Below are 25,551 nucleotides of genomic sequence, written 5' to 3' on the forward strand. Positions count from 1 at the left end.
AAAAGAAGAGATGTTGTCTTTATTGAACAGTGAAACAGTTTCTTTTTTTAAATGACTAATTCATGCCTACAGTAGTATTATCTCATGTAGTTCTAAATTAACATATTGTGTTGTAATTTTGCTTGTTTGGAGCTAATGTAACAAAAGAAATTTTACACTATTCATATACATCACATAACATACAAACACACACACACACACACACACACACACACACACACACACACTCGATATTTCCGTCATCCTGTTGAATTCTTCGTATTGTCCGTTTCGTCCGTCTGAAAAGACTACGTCACTATCACCACATTGTATTTAATGGTGAGTTCAGGAATGTGGAAAGGGGTTATTATTACCTATAGCAGATCGTGAGATACGATTTTTACAGTAAGATTCACTAAACTGTGACAGTTTACTGTGCAATGGCAATTGTATATTATTAAATAATACGAATATTTTCCATTCTCTACTCTGTGTTTTATAAGTAATCCTTGACTCTTCAGTATGAATTGTTTAATAGGTATGCTTCAAATGACTTTTCAGGTATTTGGATTTTCTTTCTTTCTTTTTAATGTCCGTGGGCAGTTTATTACACCATTAGATTCGCTTGTAGAAAATGCTGTTTAGTGTTCTTTGTGTGATTACTCTTTGTAAATGTAAGTGCATGATCATGAATGCTGTTGTTTGTGAGATAACTGCTGGTGATTTTCTTGGTGTGCATAACAGACTGGTAGATGTACTCATATGGTGCATTCAGAATCCCCAGTTGTTTAGTCAAACCTTTATAGAGAGCTCGGTTACTGCTTTTAGTTATTATTCTAATGGTTCGTTTCTGTAGTCTGAAGACCGTGTACAAATTTGTGTGTGAGACCACAGAAAATACGGAAATGATAGGTATTTGATATACGGAGAGAGACATTAAGAAGTCCACTGACGAAAAAGCCGATGACGACCACGGAACACATGAAAATCACGTCACTTATCCGGTAGCATCGACCTTAGTGAGGACTGAATCAGCACACAACCGAATGTTACATGCTTGTTAAATACTCTATCCAAGCATTCATAACTAGTTAGAATCGTCTGGAGTTTTCACTGTGCCGAGGTAAACTGAATCACAGAAAGACAGATCCGCAACACAAATGACTAGACTATTTGTATTCTAGGTAGAAATATTTCTCTATGTTTCTGAAAAGCACATAGGCAAGTAAGAGATTTCATATATTGTCTTGTCCAATTAAGATGATCATGTAGGATCAAGATGATGTTTTTACTGTTATTTTAAGTATATAGGAGCTCCACCAAGGATTATGTCTTGTGCTTAGTGTTCATGCTAAGTTTCCAGCACTTTCCAGGAATGTTGAAAATCCTGACGGCACTACGCAAATGACAAAAGATAAGTGTGCCCAGTCAGAAGCTGAACCTGTCTGTTCAAAACCAGAAGCGGCTTTATTTCTATTATATACTGACGGGTCGCTGTTTTTACTTGCAGTAAGAATTTGCCTGTATTAAAGTATTTTGTAATACAAGAATTAGAATTTTTATTTACTAGGAAAACGTACATGCCGTAAAGTAGATATGAACATGACTATTTTAACTTCTACGTATGTTTGTACGAATGCTAAACTCAATAAACACAATAATACAGTCATTTATAATAAAGGCATTACTGCGCATTAAAGATATATTTGTAACTTATTTACATTTCAAGAAGTCATTTGACTCTGTTGATAGGGAAACTCTGGACAAAGTAATTCAACAATTTGGTGTTTAGACTAAATTGGAAAATCTAATCCTTGAAACACTTACAGTCTGAGTCCCATAAGTAAACTTCGTGGGCGACATTTCTAAGCATTTTAAACTAATTTAGAAAAGAAAAGTAAGACTTCGGAACGAAAAACTTTAAAAGAATATCACGTAGTACCAATAAAACTGGTTTGAAAGAAACACTGTATTTAAGCAAATTAACTGGCATTTGCAGTCGATACTGTTGTGGCATATTAAAATTTGGTAGATGCATAAATACAAGTCAGTGTCTTGTAACAGATAGCCAGCAGAGCAGGTATAATAATATCTACAGAGACTGCCAAATTTATCACTGACATAAAAAATGCACCAATTTTTTAGTGAGATACATGGGTCAAAGAATCAAGAACATGGGTTAGAAAAAATGTGCTATAAATTCACAAAATGGAAGTGGCATGTGGAATAATAAGAAATATTTACAATAAAAAGTGCCTATCAAGAAATGCAGAAATAATGTTTTACAGCATGGTAATGAAACCAAAATGCTTCTACTCAAGTAAAAGCCTGCCACTGAATTACAAGATTGGAGAGGAGGCCCACGAGGAACATTTTAGGTCCAATAAAGAGCACAGAAGCCTGGAAATTAAGAAGCAGTGATATATATAAAACAGGAATAAAAAGGAAAAGAAGACTATTGTTTTTCCAGCATTTTTGCAGGATGAGTGACAATAGGCTGATAAAGTAACTCTAGGAATAGAAATTTAGCACAAGATGAATCCAATAAGTTAACAAAGATCCAGAAATGAACAACATAAAAGGAGAAGAAGCAGCAGAAAGATATATTTTCAGAAGCAAAGCCTTAGATTTAAATTCAAAGGCAGAAGTGGTTAAGAGAACATGTGTGAACTGAACTAAAGAATGAAGAAAGTAAACGTGGTGAAAAGGTGAAAGAATGTAAGGAGGGCGGGCAAAAGAGCAACAGGGAAGGAACTGTATCTTCCATGTGATCCATAGTTGGCCAAAACAGAAGGGGAAAAGATTACATTCCTTGCGAGCACAACTTCTTAATTTGTGGAAAAATGCTTATTATGTTTACTAGTGCGCCAGGCAATTTCGCTCGCAGTGCAAGTGATAACGCCCCTCGCGCGGCAAGCGTAGCTGCGGAAACTCGGTACGCTTGTCCGCCACCCTCGAGTAACGTTCGGGCGCGACGCAACAGGATCACCGACCGACCATCTGTTGCTTCAGAGGGTCAAAGCCGCGTGGCGCGTCAGCACAGGTTCTCCCTGGGGTGGGATTCCCTCGTCATTTACAGTACGTGCACCTACTACGCACTGTGCGCCAGGGATACTCACTGCAGCATCTCTCGATTTTTACCACACATAAAGCGGTAAAAAGACTGGTTGTGCTACGGGATGACAGCCGAACGCGACGTCACAGAATACCTTAGCTGGCTTTAGCACGGCCACCAATGCAGAGGCTAAACGTGAACCATTGTAAACTACTAATTGTAATTTGGCTATTTAAAAACAAATCATCGCAAGCTGAATGAAACCAAGGCAACACCGACATGACTTTTTTTCTGTACAAATTATTCCGCATAGTCTGAGACCTATCTACGAAGCTTAATTTGGAATGATTAACGCCTGCATTTCACTCAGTTATTGTGTTCAGAATTGTTCTGCTTGCCTTTAATTATGTATACTGGGCTTCGAAAAGTGTATAGGCGGCCGAAGTGGCTGCGCGGTTCTGGCGCTGCAGTCTGGAACCGCGAGACCGCTACGGTCGCAGGTTCGAATCCTGCCTCGGGCATGGATGTGTGTGACGTCCTTAGGTTAGTTAGGTTTAACTAGTTCTAAGTTCTAGGGGACTAATGACCTCAGCAGTTGATTCCCATAGTGCTCAGAGCCATTTGAAAAGTGTATAATACAAAGGGCGTTCGAAATGTTTTGCACAGTCGTCTCAAATTTTTTTTTATTTTTTGCAGGAGGAGAATGAAATTTTTTGTGAACATACTTGGAACATTTAGCTATACATTGAGCCTACTCAATGTAGCCTCCATCAGCTGTTACGCATCTGGCCCAATTCTTTCCATGATGTAAATGCACTTTGGTAAAATTCTGGGGATTGACTTTTACACCATCGCTTGACACAGGAAATAGGGTCTTTCTCACTATGAAATGTTTTACCTCGCAGGTGGGCCTTCAGACCACTAAAGAAGTAAAAATTAGACGAAGCCAAGTCCGGACTGTAGGGAGGATGAGGAACAATTTTTCAATCCATTTTCCTGATTTTCTCCTGCGTCATAAGGGCTGTATGGGGTTTGGCATTGTCATGGTGTAGTCTTATGAGCTGACCCTGATGCTGTGGTCTGTGGGTCTCGATGGCACGTCGCAGCTTGTCCAATGACAAACAGTAACGGTCCCCGTTAATTGTGGAGTCAGGTTCAAAAAAGTCAATGAATATGACACCACACTGATCCCAGAAGAAGGAGGCCATCACCTTTCGGCCTACTGTTCGTGAAAGACTTGGTTCCTTCTTCCGAGGGGAACCCGGATGACGCCACTCCATGAATTGGGTTTTGCTCTCAGGTTCGGACAAAAACAACTATCTTTCATCCTGGGTAATGACGCCGTCAAAACACTGTTTCCATTCTTCAGTAAAGGTCATTATGAGACCCTTGCACACATTCTTCCTCATCGTTTTCATTTCTCTAGGCAGGCATTTCTCTACGCACCCAACGTGCACAGATTTTTCTGTACGCTAGTGACTGTACCAGTAATATCACACTACCCAATGACAAACGAGTCATTTCAGCAAGCTGTCGTGCCGTCACACATATGTCATTTTGGATTATTTGACCAATGGTCTCCTTATTCACATCACTCACTGCCGTCGATGGTCTACCGCATCGTGGATTGTCCAGTAGAGAGAAACCACCTTCTTTAAACCTCTGCAACCACCGCTCGATACCACCGAAATCCACTGTGTCCTTCCCATAAACAGGGAGCAACTTCTACATCTACATCTATACTCCGCGAGCCACCTTACGGTGTGTGGCGGAGGGTACTTATTGTACCACTATCTGATCCCCCCTTCCCTGTTCCATTCACGAATTGTGCGTGGGAAGAACGACTGCTTGTAAGTCTCCGTATTTGCTCTAATTTCTCGGATCTTTTCGTTGTGATCATTACGCGAGATATATGTGGGCGGTAGTAATATGTTGCCCATCTCTTCCCGGAATGTGCTCTCTCGTAATTTCGATAATAAACCTCTCCGTATTGCGTAACGCCTTTCTTGAAGTGTCCGCCACTGGAGCTTGTTCAGCATCTCCGTAACGCTCTCGCGCTGACTAAATGTCCCCATGACGAATCGCGCTGCTTTTCGCTGGATCATGTCTATCTCTTCTATTAATCCAACCTGGTAAGGGTCCCATACTGATGAGCAATACTCAAGAATCGGACGAACAAGCGTTTTGTAAGCTACTTCTTTCGTCGATGAGTCACATTTTCTTAGAATTCTTCCTATGAATCTCAGCCTGGCGCCTGCTTTTCCCACTATTTGTTTTATGTGATCATTCCACTTCAGATCGCTCCGGATAGTAACTCCTAAGTATTTTACGGTCGTTACCGCTTCCAATGATTTACCACCTATGGCATAATCGTACTGGAATGGATTTCTGCCCCTATGTATGCGCATTATATTACATTTATCTACGTTTAGGGAAAGCTGCCAGCTGTCGCACCATTCATTAATCCTCTGCAGGTCTTCCTGGAGTACGTACGAGTCTTCTGATGTTGCTACTTTCTTGTAGACAACCGTGTCATCTGCAAATAGCCTCACGGAGCTACCGATGTTGTCAACTAAGTCATTTATGTATATTGTAAACAATAAAGGTCCTATCACGCTTCCTTGCGGTACTCCCGAAATTACCTCTACATCTGCAGATTTTGAACCGTTAAGAATGACATGTTGTGTTCTTTCTTCTAGGAAATCCTGAATCCAATCACAAACCTGGTCCGATATTCCGTAAGCTCGTATTTTTTTCACTAAACGTAAGTGCGGAACCGTATCAAATGCCTTCCTGAAGTCCAGGAATACGGCATCAATCTGCTCGCCAGTGTCTACGGCACTGTGAATTTCTTGGACAAATAGGGCGAGCTGAGTTTCACATGATCTCTGTTTGCGGAATCCATGTTGGTTATGATGAAGGAGATTTGTATTATCTAAGAACGTCATAATACGAGAACATAAAACATGTTCCATTATTCTACAACAGATTGACGTAAGCGAAATAGGCCTATAATTATTCGCATCTAATTTATGACCCTTCTTGAAAATGGGAACGACCTGCGCTTTCTTCCAGTCGCTAGGTACTTTACGTTCTTCCAGAGATCTACGATAAATTGCTGATAGAAAGGGGGCAAGTTCTTTAGCATAATCACTGTAGAATCTTACGGGTATCTCGTCTGGTCCGGATGCTTTTCCGCTACTAAGTGATAGCAGTTGTTTTTCAATTCCGATATCGTTTATTTCAATATTTTCCATTTTGGCGTCCGTGCGACGGCTGAAGTCAGGGACCGTGTTACGATTTTCCGCAGTGAAACAGTTTCGGAACACTGAATTCAGTATTTCTGCCTTTCTTCGGTCGTCCTCTGTTTCGGTGCCATCGTGGTCAACGAGTGACTGAATAGGGGATTTAGATCCGCTTACCGATTTTACATATGACCAAAACTTTTTAGGGTTCTTGTTTAGATTGTTTGCCAATGTTTTATGTTCGAATTCGTTGAATGCTTCTCTCATTGCTCTCTTTACGCTCTTTTTCGCTTCGTTCAGCTTTTCCTTATCAGCTATGATTCGACTACTCTTAAACCTATGATGAAGCTTTCTTTGTTTCCGTAGTACCTTTCGTACATGATTGTTATACCACGGTGGATCTTTCCCCTCGCTTTGGACCTTAGTCGGTACGAACTTATCTAAGGCGTACTGGACGATGTTTCTGAATTTTTTCCATTTTTGTTCCACATCCTCTTCCTCAGAAATGAACGTTTGATGGTGAATCGATGTGGCAGAGTCATCGCCTGTCTTGAAGAGGAACTCCATCACCGATCGTTGTCGCAACCTGACATCTACTTCACGGTCCATTATGGCTCAACTGTAAAATAAAAGAAAATACTTTTATACACCAACTTACAGCCAAATGTTCCAAGTATGTTCACAAATATTTCATTCTCCTCCTGCAAAAATAAAAAAATTAGATATCACTGTGCAAAACTTTTTGAACGCCCTTTGTATGTACCGTTGGTATGAATGTATAATTTGTTGGCCTTTGGTGTTAACCATTTAGCCAGAGAATTGAGTAACTACAGATTTGGTATACAGTATCATATACACAACATACACATTAGAAATTACATTAATTCCCGGTAAACTTCACGGTACAGTATCTACATTCACACACTCAAGATATATCACAGCTTCTTACGCTGGAACCTCTTTGTCTGAGTTATAACTGGATATACGCTTCCTGCAGAAACTGGACAACACTGACATAGTTCGCTGTGGTCAGCTGTCGAAACCGGTCCGTCACAGATGTAGGCTGGAGAATTACTGCTCCTATCAGGGCCTTAAGAAATTTGCAGCGTTGTCTCTCATACATGAACATCCTAGTATCACATGCTGAGGTCTGCAGTTTCAGTTGAGTGGTCTTCGCGGTATGGAGATGGCCGAATTTTCACGCTTTAAAGATACGAAGGGTAAAAGCCGTGGCCCAGCCGGATGCGCGTTATGATAGTGGTATAACGTCTAGATAGCTTGATTTGTGAGAACCAGGTTTTTCACGGAATACTCGGCGGTATGGCGACATAATGTCTTTCGTCTTACTCTGGACTGTTTTGTGAGATCTCCCACGTCTGTGACCATTCTTGATGGACCTTCCTCTTTACACCAACAACAATATCTCCATTTGGAAGCCAAGCGTAGTACGGGGACCATCAGTCACACAAGTGGTCCGCCACCTCCTTACAGGAGATATGGAGTGTCCCTTGAGTCATAATAACTAGATACGTTTGTGTTGACACACTGATACAGTCAATGTTGCTTTTATAACTGAATATTTAACTACCGTGTACACGGTGCTGGGCTGAAACCGGTCAGTAAACAAATTCGATTAATGCCCTCCTTCGTGTCATGCATTTCCTACATTATAAGCAGTATGTGCTGATATCTGACTGCGCAAGATGTTTAAGTTATATTTAAGCAGTTCTGTTACTGTTACTACTATACTAGTTCTTGATCTACTTCTTTGATTCGAAGCACTTAGAGTCTGATGGTGAACTCCAAAGAGCTCGAAATGCATAGCTCTTATAAACAACAATATAAACTGTAAATGTGCACAGCGAATATGGGAAATAAAAATGTTAACTTACCAACTGTCCCACCCACCCCCCTTCTCTATGATTTTGAAACTGGTTTTATCGAAATAGTAACGGAAGCTAATTTTCTCTGAGTTGCATAATATGATGACTCTCCTTTGAAGTCTGGTATACACCCCAAAAATTAAAACAGTCTATCCATTTCACTGTATGTTACCAGTTAGTAGTTTTGCTGAAGATGCTATATATTGTTTTTTTGCAGAACAATTTTGCATACTGTTTCATAGTGTAATAAGTATGGAATCGATGATTGTGTTTTACTGTGCTTGACTCCTTAATTCCCGCCGGTCTGTAGATTTACACTGAAGGAAACTCCTTGATTTCCATTACCCAAGTAATTGTTCTGGACACTCTGTAGTATATTTTGTATTGACAGTAGTGAAGCAGTTATACTGTAAGACGTGTGGCACATCTTGTCTGTCGTCGACGCACTTCAGTCTCTGGTGTGGCCGCGCGGTGTAGCCCCCCCCCCCCCCCCCCCACGCCCCCGTCAGAGGTTAGTCCTCCCTCGGGCATGGGTGTGTGTCCATAGCATAAGTTAGTTTAAGTTAGATTAAGTAGTGTGTAAGCCTAGGGACCGATGACCTATTAAGCAGTTTGGTGCCGTAAGGTCCTAACACAAATTTACAAAAAAAAAAAAAAATCAAAAATTCTCTGCTATGTTACGTCTGCTGCACTGAAGCCATCTCGCCAGTCCAATTGCGCGCGATTCACTCATCCACGAGTACACTTTTCCGGAACTGCCTGTGTCTATTCACTGTAGGGAGGAACGGTGTTGAGATCCTTGACCGATCATCTTCTTTTAAATTTTCTGGGGTTTCCTTTAAGTCGGGCATGAAAAGGAAGCAGAAGTTGAGAAGGGAGTAAGATAGCACATCTCCGATATTATTCGTTTGGTACACGGACCAAGTAGTCAAGGAAACCAAAGAGCAATTTGGAAAGGAAATTAAAGTTCATGGAGAACAATTACAATCTTTGAGGTTTTCAGACCAGTTACTTCTGCCAGAGACGCGAAAGTACTTAAAAGACAGATTGTACGGGATGGAAAGTGTTCTGAGACAGCTTACAAGATGAAAATTACTAGCTGTGTTTTGCTAGTTGGGCAGCAAAATAACCGACGATGGCCGAAATAGAGAGGATATAAAATGAATACTGGGAATGAAATGATATAAATATAAATGTAAATATTGTGAAGTATTTTTTGAAGGTGTTTGTCTGGACTGTAGCACTGAACAAACGTGAAACGTATACAAGAAACGGTTCAGACAAGAAGGGAATAGAGCCTTTTTTAATGCGGTGCCCCAGAAAAATGCTGACGATTGTATGGCTAGGTGGAATAACTAATTTGGAGATACTGAATCGAAATGGTCAGAAAATCTAGTAGAACTTGACTAAAAAAAGGGATCGGTTGGTTCGACACATTCTGTGACTTCAAGAAATCGCCAGATTGGTAATGGGGATAAGTTTGCGGGGAAAGAAATACCAAAGCTTAACTACAGAAAGCACATTAAAATGGATATAGGTTGCAGTAGTTAGTCAGAGATACAGGACAGAGTAACATGGAGAAGTGCCTCAAACTAGACTTCGGATTGAACACCGCGACAACTGTCTTAAATCACTTAAGACGTAGGTCAGGGTGGTTCCTCTGAAAAAATGCAGCTGATTTCGTTCGCCTCTCTTGTCTAATCAGAGTTTTATTTTCGTTTTGCTGTCATTTGATATATGCCTTAACAAACAGGTTCTCAATCTTTAATCAACTACTTGTCGACTGGACGTTCACACGTTTCTGTCAGATACAGTTTTTTATCTCTCATTGTACTGGACTCACTTCTACCACGGATATCACTCTCAGATACTCGGTGTACAAATTAATGACTCTAGTCGTACGAAATGAATACTGGGGGTGGCGTTATGGGAAAAAATACTGAGATTTAGCGCCGTGTAAGGATATATCTTGTTTGAACCCTCATTTAAATAACTGTATGAAAACCGTTGGTTTGTCTTTCCTGAGGTTAACATGATCACGCTTGGGAACAGTTGGTGAAACAGAGGAAGTAGTGTAAACGACAGAAAGAAAGATTTGATTCACGTATGAGTTCCAAGAAAATATTTTGAGAATATTTTCTCACTCAGAATTCTATACGTCACTGTGCAGTGTGATACGAAACGTACTTTCCACTTCTAATCGCCGATTTATAGAAGGAAAGAAAGAAAGAAAAAGCTGTTTGGAACGGGCTCATTCAAATAAATCATTGTAGCGTAGTTTGAGATAAGACTTCAGCAAGACGTGGCTGAAATTCAGTATCCATTTGTTGCGATCGGAATACGAACTTCTTTTACGATATGCCCAAAAGGCTAATACATGCCTAGTTTGTCACTGGCTGCACAAAGTCATCCGGAATTCAAGTGAACCTTTGTATTCCCATTTTAATCGCGCACAGGTATTTAGTTAAAAAGAAGAAAGTTCAATATTTTTCTCTTACTCTATTTTCTGTTACTGTATTTCTCATCCGTTCTTCCTTACTTTATCAAGATTCCTGTTATCCCGGAGCTGTTTCTCGTGCAAACTCTTGCAACCGCATCATCCGTAAGAGAAATTATTTCAGAGAATGAATAAATACGGAGTACTACCGAAAAAACCTTCTACTCTCCCCTGCAGTATTTGGCTGTTCAAACATTATCTGTGCGTTAAAACGGTAGCCCGGACGGGGAATCAAACCCAGGTTCACTAATAACACTGACGACACGTAGCGTGAAACCTCCTCTCTTCGAGCTCCAGTACGGCACGCTGTTTTAACCTGTGACGAAAATTCGACTGAGTATTGAAAAAAAAAAAACTGGTGCGTTATTTCCTATGGCACCTTTCATGGGCCATGATTCCTGTATTTGCTCCACTTTGGTTTATGGCTGGCAGTGGAATTTTGGAGGGAGTCTTCAGACTCAGAAATCGCCTTGAAAAATGAAAGCAGGCGTTCCGATCTCACGATGTACTATGCTTATACACGCGATAAGTAAAATTTATTAATTTTTCTTTCTTTCCTGGCGTAGCAATTTTAATGGCCGTCAGTGTACTTACCATCCAGGAGTGTCATAAATATAAAGCGAAATAAATAACCATGTGTAGGTACAAATCAGATGTCAGACATTGATCTTAAAACACTTCGACAGGTTACGATTCAGTGACGGATTTGCATCGCGGGGTTCAGTGAACTCCGTTCCATATCTTCCAAACCCTTTAGGAATATAACCCAGGACGGTAAAGTCCAGTGATACTAACTAATCACTGCAGTATGGAAAGGAAGGAAGGTACTTTCAAGGTTAGCGTGCAGTCAACATCGCTATTGGATGCGGAGTGTCAGCAAACAGTCGGATTTGTTCCAACAGAATCATCTCATCATTCGACTTAATCGATGTAGGTAAACCAAGAAGAGCCGAAATTTGGACAGCCAGACGGGGATTTTAAGCGCAATTGTAAAGAATAAGAATAAGGTGCCTTATCAATACACCACTTCTTTTAGTCCCACAGAGGGAACCATGTGGTTCTACTTGATTTACCTACAGTATATCGATTAAGGCAAATGTGGGATGGTTCCTTTAAAACCAAACGCGGCTGCCTTTATTTCCTATTCTGTTGTATACAAGCTACCCGTAGTGACATCGACATGAATGGGGCTTTAAATTCTAATCCGTCCGTTTTCGCTCCATCTGCAAGGTAACTAACAACTCTCAAACATAATTCTTTATGAATTAAATGTATTCGCAACTGGACATCAAGCTGAACTGAGCTTGGATGACGGATGCAGGTACGTCATTCTTTTTTTTCCGAGCTTCCTCCACGTTATGACAGAGTTCTTCAAATGTAGTATCTAGTGAATGGTGGAGTACCAGTCCCTAAGAAATCCACAACAGGTGTTTGCAGTGGGTGCAAGGTATCGAGAATGTGTTGGCCAGGGAAAGAGTCGAACACTCTCTGTATCGAGGTAGGTCTTGACAGCACGGACAATATGCATCTTGCCGACCGCGGTGGTCTCGCGGTTCTAGGCGCGCAGTCCGGAACCGTGCGACTGCTACGATCGCAGGTTCGAATCCTGCCTCGGGCATGGATGTGTGTGATGTCCTTAGGTTAGTTAGGTTTAAGTAGTTCTAAGTTCTAGGGGACTTATGACCACAGCAGTTGAGTCCCATAGTGCTCAGAGCCATTTGAACCATTTAAATATGCATCTTACGATATTTTGTTGGAAAATAATGTCACGGAGACCTCTAAGGTAGGGCATAACACCTGCTCTTAACACGTCTAAATTTCACGTTATGCGAACCAGAGTTTATCGTGTCGTTTACCTAATGACACTCCACACCTTTGCATCAGGTACTGGGCCGATCTGTCGTTGGAGAATAAATCTGGCAACGTTAGTACTCCTAGGGGCTCCACACATGGACACGTCCGTCATGATTCTGCGTAGAGAACCGGAACCCGTCTGAAAAGACGACGTGGTTGCACACCCGTGTCCGTTGTCGTCGTTGAGTGTACTGCCTTCGGCACACTCCTTTTCTGCTGTCTAGTCAATGGTAACCGCAACACTTTATTTATTGACAAGTACATAATCAACTAAAGTGAATCGATCCTTGAGATCAGTTTATACATTGTTGAACCAGAAATTGGCCACGTCGAGTGCATTCGATGTCGCCCTAATCAGGTCTCTCAAGATGCATGTGGGTGGAGGTGAATAGCAGTGTGCTGGATAGTTCTTAATCTGCACAGCACCACACTCGAAAAAAAGCTGACTCCACAAGAATGCCCCACTTCTGCGGGTTGGTTTTGCATCACGCGGCAGTCAAGCGTAGTCTGTTGAGAGCCCTTCATGTTGTCCACTTTTCTGAACGTCCAGTGGGCAGCTCTTCCTTCGGAATCGTCCATTCCTCCAAATGCTGTCATTTCCCTCGCCACTTTCAGATCGTTGCTATCTGTGTGTTCGTGTAAGACCTTCAGTAGTTGCCAAGAAGCTCTTCCTCGATTTCAGCCGAGGATATTCTGGGTGACAGCTATATGAAGGGCGGGCTTCCGTAGTCATAGCCTTGCTTTTCTCTGATCCAGCAGCCATCTCGCGTCTCTTTTCAGGAGGAGCTGTGCCAGCAAGACAGTGGAGTTTATCTCGGGTTGTAGTCTTAAACAATCCTTGATAATGCGACAGGTCTCATTAAGCGGCACAACTATGTTTCTGGCATGGCTGGACCTGTACCATACCGAACTGCGTATTCAGCACTCGTGTAACACATGGCTAGAGCGCTAGTTCCCACGCTGCATGGCTGACCTTCCTATGTGAGTAAGCGTACGGTCCAGAGTCACTCCCAGATATTTAGAAATTTTCGAAATCAGACAGAGTTCAAGAGTAATCCCTTCCCTTCCTTTTTAGCAGCTTGTTTGCACAGGTCTTAATTTTGCAGGATTCGGCTTCAGGTGATTTTCCTTGTAGTAAGTGGTAAATTATTCCAGGGGTTTGGAGAAGATTTGTTCCTCCTTTTCATAACAGTCGGCCTGAGCAGTGATTTCCCAGTCATCAACATAGACCAAATTCTGGGTTCCTTCAGGCAGTGGCTGATCGTTGGTGCTGCTAATCCGCCTGGTCCCTGCTGTCTACTAGTGGGCGTTCTCGGTTTCATGGGGGACGGTAGGCCGTAGGGATTTAAAAACTTTTTCGTTGTGTTTCTGTAAAATTTTTACGGAAAGTATTTGCTAACCAATTATTCTGATACGCTTTAACTTGCTGTAACTCTGGCAAAAATGTGTGTGAAGTCTTATGGGACTTAACTGCTAAGGTCATCAGTCCCTAAGCTTACACACTAGTGAACCTAAATCATCCTAAGGACAAACACACATACCCATGCCCGAGGGAGGACTCGAACCTCCGCCGGGACCAGCCGCTGTAACTCTGATTCACAAACTTTGTAAGGTAAACTTACTTCCCTACTTTAGACAATTTTACTACAAAGAGAGATGCAGAAGTGGACTGTAGGTATAAAACGTTGACTATCCTATCGTTGGTTTAATGTTGAACAGCAGTGGTGTGAGCTACAACAATAGCCGAACTGAGTCCGTAATGCTCTAGAGCAGTGATTCCCAAAAGGTGGTCTGAGGACCCCAAGGGGTCCGCAAGCTAAGCCAGAGGGGTCCAGAAGATGCTATTAGAATAAAAAATATGTAAATATATTTCGTAGGATAAACAGATTTTTTGTTTTGGCCGCTTCCTGCATGAGCAAAGCTTTAGCGAACATTATCTTCTGCGTCTATCGTCTTCCTAGAGCCAACTGACACTAGCACACTTCAGCGCAAAACTAGAATTAGATAGAGGCAAATAATTCTGCGGTATGTCTTAGACTGCGCGCGCTGCCTCTTTGCAGCTGACAACTGACAGTCACTTTACACAGAAACTCGCATTTCAGACGACAATTGGCCATTATTTTTTTAAGGAGTTTGTTATACTAAACACCTAGATTTTAAGAGAAAGATTTTGAGCAATAATCAAAAATTTAACAATAACAATGATGGCTAAATTGAAGAAGTTTTAAGCTCAATATTTTTTCAATAATGAATATGTCAATGTTTTTTCTAAGTACCTAAAATAGAAAGACTCTTAATTTGGCTTTTTTAGGTACTTGATACTGTGATATGACAAGGTACCAATCATGCTCCATGAGGGGGTCCTCGAGAAAATTTTGTTGGGAACCCCTGCTCTAGACGTTGTGCCACTTTACGTGTGAGTGATCGTCCTGGTGCAGACAAGCTCATTTCGTCGCTCAAAGTACGTATCGCGGCTGTAGGACTCTGCACGGCCGTTGCGAGCAATAAGGCCGCCGCCTCGGGCACTTCCACAGAGCCGTTGAAATCCTGCATGGCGTCGGGTATGGCCCTTCCGAAACCATCAATACCGTATTAGCACGATACCGCGTGGTTATAATTGAAGTGCAGCTACTCAAAGAGGTCCAGTGTGGGTTGTAATTATCGTGCGACAGCGAAACTTGGCAGATATTGTAATGCGTTAATGCGGAACAGATTTGTGCTGGAAAAAATTAGTTCCGATTTAGGCCACTAGAGGCAAATCTGGCGCTGTGAATGCAAGAGAGAGGTGTAGAAATGTTTCTGTATGTAATGGATTACGAACGGGATGTGGGCAAAAAAGGCCAAAGACAAAATGTTAATTTTATTATTAACCGCCGCTTACGCAGTTTGTTCAATACGAGCACCGGAGACGTCGACAAGATGCTTTAAGCGCAGATTTGCACATAATGACCAAAATATGAAACATATTTTTTCCAGCGTAATTCGATTCCGCATTAACGCATTAGCTTATCTATCAAGTTTCGCTGCAATACGATAATTACACGTGATGGTATACGTTTTTCCTTCTTACAGGAGGCATAAAACCATCTTCTCACACGCAAGCTACGGTCAAATGGATTTTCTTAATTGCAGAATGATATCCTGATGTTAAAAACTTCAGGATTGACAGAGTACAGCAGACACATCAATTTGAGGTAAGGGATGCTGGTCTAGAAGCGACCGAGTCTAAAGTTACAAGCGAAAATCGTTCTGATACCTCTGACAATGGAATAATTCTGCCGGTATTGTTGATGCTAACATTGTAGGGTAGGCAACGTGGTAGTACCAAAACAATCAGGTAAATATGGGCTCTAAATTGCAATGAACACTTTTTCATCTTCGTGACCGTGAAACACATTCCTTCTACTGAACAAGTACCCATAGGTCTTAAGGGATGCATTTTAGAGACCATGTTTACAGGAAATTATTTTCGTTTTTCGCCCCCCCCCCCCCTCCCCTCGGACGCCTATTCGAGGATGTACGCCTCAGATATGCTGAAAATCACGAAGCAGTCTAGGCTTACAGGATCGTTCACACTTCGCTTGTTGTGTAGCACGGGCTTAACAGAAAACGGAACAAAGGGAAGTAGATTCACTTCTGAAAGTTACCTACCCTATACTGTTACCAACAACAATATCTGAATATGTATTCCATTGTGAGAGGGATTAGAACGAATTTCTCCCAGCCTCGAACTGACACATTTACCATTCTCTTCATCCCAGAAAGGTCTTCACGGAATCACCCTGTATAGAATGTAAATGGCGATACTCACATGAACTTGTGCTTATAATGAAGTGCGAATCGTTTGTGAATCGTAGCCCATTCGTGCCAATTTAACATTTGCAGCGTGTTATCTTGATGGTGTTGCAATATGGCCAGCGGTGTAATTTATTTACAAGGATAACCTGTCAAATGTTGAGGGGGGGGGGGCTGTACAATAAGCGGCAGTCTGTGTGGCAGATGGCCACGTTTTAAGTCCGAGCACGAACGCGTGAACGATCGACTAGACAGTATAATAATACTACACATCTCGTTTAAATTGGCCAGTAGACGCTCGTCATTGGCCGTAAGCCTATTGGAGAATGAACGCCTCAGTTATACTGAAAATCACCAAGCAGTCTTTCGCTTGTGGTGTAGCAGGCTTAACAGAACAAAGGGCAGTCGATTCGGCGTGACCCAGCCAAGGACCAGACAGGAAACGACTGCCGCCGAATAAGACGCGTCGGCGCAGTGGGTTCCCTGGCGAGCATGCGCAGTTCGATAAGACGCCGACGCCGACGCACTACCACCACGACGTGCCTCCACCACTACCAGCATCAGTCGCTACGCGTCTGCCCTCCCAGACACCCCACTGCCGACGTGGCCGGCGCGACGTCTGGGCATGGTCTCGACACACACCGCCACCCACGGTACTGTCTCTCGGCTCGGGGCTCTTCCCCTTCTGCCCACGTAACCAAATCCGGTGCCTTCTGCCTTTTCGTTTCCTAATCTATGGCGCTACCCTTAAACCAGCCATTGATGGAAAAACTTGTTTCTCTGAGCCTGCAGCTTTGCATGCTTAAACTTTTTAAATAATAGGCACCAATCTTGTGACAGGTTTCATGCTGAACTCCGCTTCATCCTATCTGTTCATAAGCTTGTCTACTTTACGTTCTGCACCTCAGTACCTCGCTAGCTCTTATACATATTGTAATCCTTGCTGGCACATGCAGTTTAGCCTCCTACTGCTCTTGCCAATGGCTAACTTCCGCGGTATGAACCCGAACTCCGTCGATAAAGTTACGGAAGCAGTTCAGAGATATTTTCTGAGTATTTTGGTATAAGGGACACGTGCTGCACTGCGTTTCGTTTCATTTCTTAACCTCATTCCTTTTGTATCTGTATTGAACTGAAAATATCTGCACAACAGTAAAAATGTCGATAGTATGTGCTGGGTGTATTGTTTGCGAACAAACTTGTTCCGTTCGCTCTTGGTACTTCCGCGACAGTAATGTCCACTCTTCGCCCTCAAGCTTGCACTCGCTATTGCTCGAATATGTCTCGGGATTGATTTTGCGACGCTTAGAGCAGTGTGCTTAAGTTTGCTGATGCAGGGTTGGCGGACTTCGCGTACGAATTCACTGAATGTAATTGGGGATCACCACGATGGCGCTATGCTGCTCTCTTCCGGCAGCGAAGGCAACCACATCACTATACTTTGGCAGACGCAAGTTGTATTATTCTGTGTTTTGACGTTTTGGTATTTACATATTACAGACTTTATCACTGTTGTGAAGGTACTCTGGCTAAAGCAAAGGTAACTGGGGAAACAAACCGAACAAATCATATACATTATTACTCGATAATGAGCCATCGGAGAGAAAGTGTCCCTTATACCATAATATTCAGAAAATATCCCAGAACAGCTTCTGAAATTTTATCTAAGGAGTTCGCTTTCACCGTTTATAATATAACACGTGACATGCTCATTTTTAAGACGTGGGATAAGCCAGATCCATATCTTTTGTATATATTAAAAACGAAACTCCTCCAGCTGTACTTAAGATATTATATTTATTTGGCTACTAGTTTCGACGTTGCGTCAACGCCATCTTCAGGCCCGTACACTTTGATGAAATTAATTGTGTGTGGCTCAGTACTAGAAGTCCGCGGTGGGACCAACACATGCTCCACTAATGTGTTAGTCTCACCGCGGACTTCTAGTACTGAGCCACATACAACTGATCTCATCAAAGTGTCCGGGCCTGAAGACGGTGTTGACGCAACGTCGAAACTAGTAGCCAAATAAATATAAAATCTTAAGTACAGCTGGAGGAGTTTCATTTTTAATAAAAATTATACCAGTTGTGTCCCCCCTTCGTCCAATTTAAATATGGATGTACGGAGATCCGCATCTGATCAGTACGCGATTGAAAGCAAAATCAGCAGAGCTTGCTTGCCAGATCATTTTATCAGTGGCTGTACTATCCTGCGGGTTGTTTCTTTTGTGGCCATCTTTTGGAGTTAGAATACGAAATGTTTTGTCTTGCGACATGGCAATAGCTGTAGTAGTTCAAGCTTCGTATGTCGCTTTGAATATAAAACCGCTTCAGCAGTTAAGTTCTTCATTTATAAGCACGACCGGTTTCGCAGCATTTTAGCTTCATCATCAAGTACAATAAAATCAAGTCACGTTCTGATAAGAAAAGAGAATGAGGTGACCCAGCGTTCGAAGTTAGCTATTTCTTGATATGTAGCGGACGTCAATTATAAAATAGCAAAAAATAACGTACAACGTTCCTGTGATACTCTCTCGTGATACCAGGAGTACCAATACCTAATGAGTTAACCGGTTCCCCATATACCGAAAAAGTGATCAAAAACCGGCCGCATGTGATTATCTATGCAATTATGTAAAGTTAAACAGCATAGCCCCACAGATGATCATATACGGCCAGCTTCTGATCACTTTTTCAGTATATGGGGAACCGGTTAGCTCACTAGGTGCTCGTGCTCCTGGTATCACGCGAGCGTATCACAGGAGCGTTCTATGTTATTTTATGCTATTTTGTAACTGATGTCCGCTGCATAGCGAAAATTTACAGACTGTGAACTCTGGATCATCCCGTTCTCTTTTCTGATCAGAATATGGCTTGATTTTATTGCTCCTGATGATGCATCTAAAATGCTACGAAACCGATAAAGTACTTATAGCTGAAGCGATTTTTACCTTCAAAATGGTATATCTAGGTTACGTTAGGTTGTGTTAGGTTAGGTTAGTTTAGTAAAATGCTGCGAAATCGGTCGTGCTTAGGCCGGCCGAAGTGGCCGCGCGGTTCTGGCGCTGCAGTCTGGAACCGCGAGACCGCTACGGTCGCAGGTTCGAATCCTGCCTCGGGCATGGATGTGTGTGATGTCCTTAGGTTAGTTAGGTTTAACTAGTTCTAAGTTCTAGGGGACTAATGACCTCAGCAGTTGAGTCCCATAGTGCTCAGAGCCATTTTGGTCGTGCTTATAAATAAAGTACTTACAGCTGAAGCGGTTTCATCTTGAAAATGGTACACCCAGTCTGTGGCTGCCCTGACTACAAAATCTGAAGCTTTGTAAAATGACGATATGGTGACAGGAACAGCATGGGAATACACAAATAATTGTTAAATCTGATATAAGCTGACAACTGTTGCAGTGTAAAATTAACAACCAGACGCGGTCTTTCTACATCTACATACATACTCCGCAAGACGCCATTCGGTGCATGGGGGAAGAATCCCTATACCACTGACAGCCATTTGCTGTCTCGTCACTCGCAAATGGAGCGAGGGAAAAGGGCAGTCTATACGCCTCCGTACGAGCCCTAACTTCTCTTATATTCTTGGTCCTGGCGCGAAATGTACGTTGGAGGCTGTAGAAACGTTCTGTAGTCAGCGGCAAATGCCGGTTTTGTAAACTTTTCTCAATAGTGTTTCACAAAATGAAGGTTGTCTTCCCCCCAGAGATTTCCATTTGCGTTCCTAATTTGCGTTCCTAATACTCGCTCGTTGATCGAACTTAACTGGTATCAAATCCACTAGTACGCCTCTGAATTGCTTCGACTTATCTCTTTAATCCGACGTGGTGGAGTTACCAGACACTCGAGCTATACTAAGAACGGGTTGCACAAGTGTTAAACACGCGGTCTCTTCTGTAGATGAGCTACAAGTTTCTAGAATTCCCCCTATCAACCGAAGTCCACCATTCGCCTTCCCTACTACCGACCTTTCGTCCTCTTTCCATCCCATATCGGTTTTCAGCGTTATGCGTCGATACTTAATTCACCTGACTATGTCATACAGCACACCACTATTACCGTATTCTAATATTACAGGATTCTTTGTCCTACTCATCTGCATTAACTTACATTTTTCTACAATTCGACGAAGCTGCTGTTCATCACATCAAATAGAAATTCTGTCTAAGTCGTTCTATATTTACTACAGCCAATCAACGACTATACTTTGCCCTATATTACGGCGTCATCAGCAAACAGTTGCAAATTGTGGTCTATATGTATGCAGAATGAAGTTACGAATGAAAATTTGTACCAAAGCCAGGATTCGAACCCAAGTCTACTGCTCCCTAGGCAGCAACGCTTACCATTGCACTTTCCTGGCACAACGGCTCTGCACAACTGCCCAGACTACTCTAACACGCCTCCCTCCTCAGTCAAGTCAAAATTCCCATTCACGCCTCAAGCCCACTTGGTATTCCACCTAATCTCGAACACTATTGCAGAGATCTCCAACTGTATTGGAATAGCACCTCAGCATAGAAAGAAACGGGGTATCCTGTATGAAACCGAGGCATAAATGCTTTAATCAAATGAAACTCCATGGTTCCAGAGACCTTTTCAGACGAGTTACAAATCCCGACTTGGTACAAAGTTTCATTCGTCGCTTCACTCTGCATATATAGATCATAGATGTTTGAGGCTTGAAAAAGTCTCTGGAACCATAGAGTTTCATTTGATTAGTTGGATTACTTCTCACTCTATACGTCACATCGTTCATGTATGCAGAGGACACTTCCCTGGTCATTCCTGACGATCCCTTCTCTCTGATGAACATTCGCTGTCGAGGACGACATACTGGGTATTACCAAATATGCAGCAACCAGTCGCAAAATCATGTTTTATTTATTCACTTTTGCAAATCGATTTCAACTGATTAACAGCCATCATCGGTGCTTAGAACCATTGTGTACCCTGAGTAGTAAAACTGTCTTAAGCAGAGGTCAAAAATAAACATGATTTTGCAACTGGTTGCTGCATATTTGCTAATTCTATGGTTTACGGTCGCTGCACGACTTGGGAACCACATGGAGCCCACCATTCACAACATACTGGGTTCTATTACTTCAGAAGTCGTCGAGCGACTCACATATCCGGCAACATATTCTGTATGTTCACACTCTCACAGTCTGCACTGTATCAGACACTTTGCGGAAATCTAGGAATATAGTATCTGCCTCTTACCCTTCATCCATAGTTCGCAGGGTAGCGTGCGACAAAAGGGCAGGCTGAATTTTGGTCCAGCGATACTTTTTAAATCCGTACTGATTTGTGGACAGAAGTTTTTCCGTCTGAAGGAAATTTATTATATTTGAACTTACAATATGTCCAAGAATTCTTCAGTAATCCGATGTTATCGGTGTTGGTCTGTAATTTTGCCGGTCCGTTCTGTTACCCCTCCGAAAATACTATCTGTAGAACCGAGTAGGGTTTCCATCCGGACCTGGCGACTTGTTTGTTTTTTAACTCTTTCAGTTGCTTCTGAATGCTAGGATGCCTGTTTCTACTTCTCCCCACGGGAATCTAAGCGACAGCCAAACATCGTTGATGTGTACGTACAGTCCTCAACCGGGTATGATTTTTAAACTCGAAATTTAATACTTTATCTTTCCTTTTGCTGTCTTCTGTTGCCACACCAGACTGGTCGACGAGTGGCTACATAGAGGCATTCGATCTGCTAACTGTCTCATCGAGATTTTTCGCTAAGGTATGACGGTGAAAGTTGTTGTATGCTTCACACGTTTGCCTTTTTATATATGCTCGAATTTCTCCTCGCATTTCTGTATCGACATCTCCATGTTCTTCCCCGGCCATCCAAGCAAAGTGATCTCAATGGTTATGATACCGAACCGCCCGTCCATACTGTTCCCGTAGTTTCTGTACAACACGTATTGCGAACCCCGCGACGGTTCTCCCACATACACCACGAATTATGTATCCCTTCAACAACTGATCCGTCTATAATGGCTTCGACATCGACGAGACGCTAATTTCTACTCTTTCCAGTACCTCTTCATTTCGTACTCTGTTTCTCCACTTAATTGTCTGCATTTTAAAAATGCTTCCAATTTTTCTTCACAAAGTTTCCCATTGCCTATTATTCAATTTTCATTCTATACCATTTCTGGACTGTAGTCTTGCACAGTGCGTCCCAGTTTCGTTGGGACTGTGACTATAAATGAAATGTCGTGTGACGAGGGCCTCCCGTCGGGTAGACCGCTCGCCTGGTGCGTCTTTCGATTTGACGCCACTTCGGCGACTTGCGCGTCGATGGAGATGAAATGATGATGATTAGGACAACACAACACCCAGTCCCTAAGCGGAGAAAATCTCCGACCCAGCCGGGAATCGAACCCGGGCCCTTAGGATTGACAGTCTGTCTCGCTGACCACTTTTTTTTGTCTCCCCCCTCCCGTCCCTGAATCACTCCCTCAAAGTAGCTTTTATTTTTATTTTTATTTTATTATTAAGATTTTTTTTACCAGGAACAGGGTAAATTAACAAAAGATCTTTATTGGTACAAACTTAAATACAACAGAAATGCCATCCTTCCGGCGAAAATAACACAAGACATTATACTCGTGCCAGGCGAGCAATTTTTTGTTTCTATGAACAAGGTGTAGGAAAAAAAGAATAATAATACTGATGTAAGCAAGAGGTGTGAAGCAATATACAGCGGAGTGAAGGAAAAACCAGTGTGTTCTGGTATAGTGCATAAAAGAAAGGAGGCGCGTGTCCATGCGCCTACTCCACTGTGGGTTACAATATAGAAAGTAGCGCGGGGAGTCTCAGATGTCAGCAGGGGGGGGGGGGGGGGGGGAGTGTTGTCGGCGTGTGGCACCATCCAACTGAGCGGGGGTGACGTAAAGATCGCATGTAGGTAATTGGCGAAGAAGGCGCGGTAGCGCGGTCGGTGTTCGACTTGACTGTGGGCGGTTTGTAAGTACTGCCAGAAATCAAGGCGTGATTTGTCGCCATCATTATACATGTAGGTGATCGTCCATCCCTTGATCCATACAATCGCATGATTTTTGGCGGCGGGGAAATAAGTATTCTCAGGATGGATAAAAGTACATGGGTCAATCGAGTCCGGCGGAACGCGGAGGTAACAGGCAACGAACTGTCGGGCCAGTTTCCAGACGTCACCGGTGGCAGCACAAGTCAGTTGATGGACTACGTCGTCCACGAGGTGGCAAATGGAACAAAGTGGAGAGTCCATTAGTCCGATGGCGTGAAGGCGATGATTTGTGGCGAATTTTTCATTTGCGACTTGGTACCATGTTGCCCGGACGTTGGAGGGAAGAAAAGGCTGGTGGATATGACGCCAAACCGTGGGCCACCGCTTGGACGGATGTCTCACTTCGATATTGTTGCTGGATATGGAACGAAGCAGTGGGGTGTAAAAATCTTTAGGTTGAGGAGAACGCGTGGTCGGTAAGTGTGTGTGAGCGTAACTGAAGTCGACGATGAAATCAGAAATGTGCGCCAGATGGTGCTTGATGTGTCCGACTGGTACTGGTGGTGTTATGGTTGCGGGTACAAGAATTTCCAGCAAGCTGCGCGTAAGGGAGGTGCCCCCGTGCCACTGCTTGTGCATGGTGGACATGTACAAGGACGCCGCTCGGAGTCGCGCATTGACAAGGCCGAGGCCTCCCGCTCGCGGGGGAAGGGTGAGCGTGTCGTAGCGGACCTTAAAGAAGCGTACCGGCCGTAAGGAAGTATCCGAAGGCAGCCTGGAGGTTGCGTCCAATTGTTGATGGCAGCGGAAGGACCTGTGCGATGTGGACCATTCTGGACGCCACGTGTTGATTGAGGTATTGGACACGTTGTAAAGAATCGAGTCGTCGGAGAAGATTTTGTCTCACTGTCGTGCGGATAGTTTGCAGTACACGCCGAAAATTCATGGCAGCGGAGCGGCGCACGGTGGAGGTGAAAATAATACCAAGGTATCGTAGTTTTTGTACACACGGGAGAGGTGCTAAATCGGCGTGTGAGAGGCCGCGTCCAATGGACATCGCCGCGGATTTAGCCACATTCATGGTACTGCCCGCTGCAGTGCCGTACGTTGATATCAAATCAAGTACCGTGTGTGTTTCACTCCGTGAGCGGATCAAGAGGAGGAGGTCGTCCGCATACGCACGACATTGAAAACTGTGCTGTCGCAAAGTGAGACCAGAAAGGTGGCTCGTCAGACTCCCGATGAGTGGCTCCAGGCTCATAGCATAGAGTAGGGTCGAAAGTGGGCAGCCTTGCCGTACGGAACGCCGGATCGCCACTGGTCCCGCCACACGGCCATTAACCTGAATCAGCGATTCGGCTGTGCCGTACAGGCGCCGGATAACGTCGATAAAGGCTGGTGGAAAACCCATACGGTTCATCACTGAGAACAGAAAAAGATGCCGCACTTTGTCGAATGCGCCGTCAAAATCAATGGCAACCACTGCGGCGCGGAGTTTGCACGCCGCTGCCAGTGCAATTAAATCGCGACATTCTCCTGTGGCCTTTTGTATATTAACTGAGCCGCCCGGAGTTGTCTGTTCCGGGGATAGAATGCTAGGCAGGACCTTGCGGCATCGCGTTGCCAGTAGGCGTGTGAAAATTTTATGGTCTGCGTTAAGCAAGGTCAGGGGACGGTAATGTGCTGTCGTCACGCCTGGTGTCGGTTTGTGGATGGGTATAATAATTCCCGTGACGAAGGACGGCGGTACGGCGTTCCCCATAGTCAGCAGTTCGTGGAACATCATTGTCCACCCTGACGCCATTAGTGTGAGGAAAGCGCGATAAAATTCTATCGGCAATCCGTCGACACCAGGTGACTTATTCAGAGCGCCTTTTTTGATTGCATCGTGGACTTCGTCACGCATAATTGGCTCCATCATCTCGTCCGCTTCGTCGTTGGTGAGGCTGCGAGTTACGTGTGGTAACACAGACTCCTCAGCGTGGTTGTCGGTAGTCTCCTCCTGGTACATTGTGCGGTAGTGGTCGACAAAGTCACTGACGATTTCGGCCTGGCAAGTGACGTGCTGGCCGTGACAGGTGTTGATCTCGGTGATGAAAAAATGGTTCAAATGGCTCTGAGCACTATGGGACTCAACTGCTGAGGTCATTAGTCCCCTAGAACTTAGAACTAGTTAAACCTAACTAACCTAAGGACATCACAAACATCCATGCCCGAGGCAGGATTCGAACCTGCG

This window comes from Schistocerca nitens, chromosome 4 (genome assembly GCF_023898315.1).
Source record: "Schistocerca nitens isolate TAMUIC-IGC-003100 chromosome 4, iqSchNite1.1, whole genome shotgun sequence".
NCBI lineage: Eukaryota > Metazoa > Arthropoda > Insecta > Orthoptera > Acrididae > Schistocerca > Schistocerca nitens.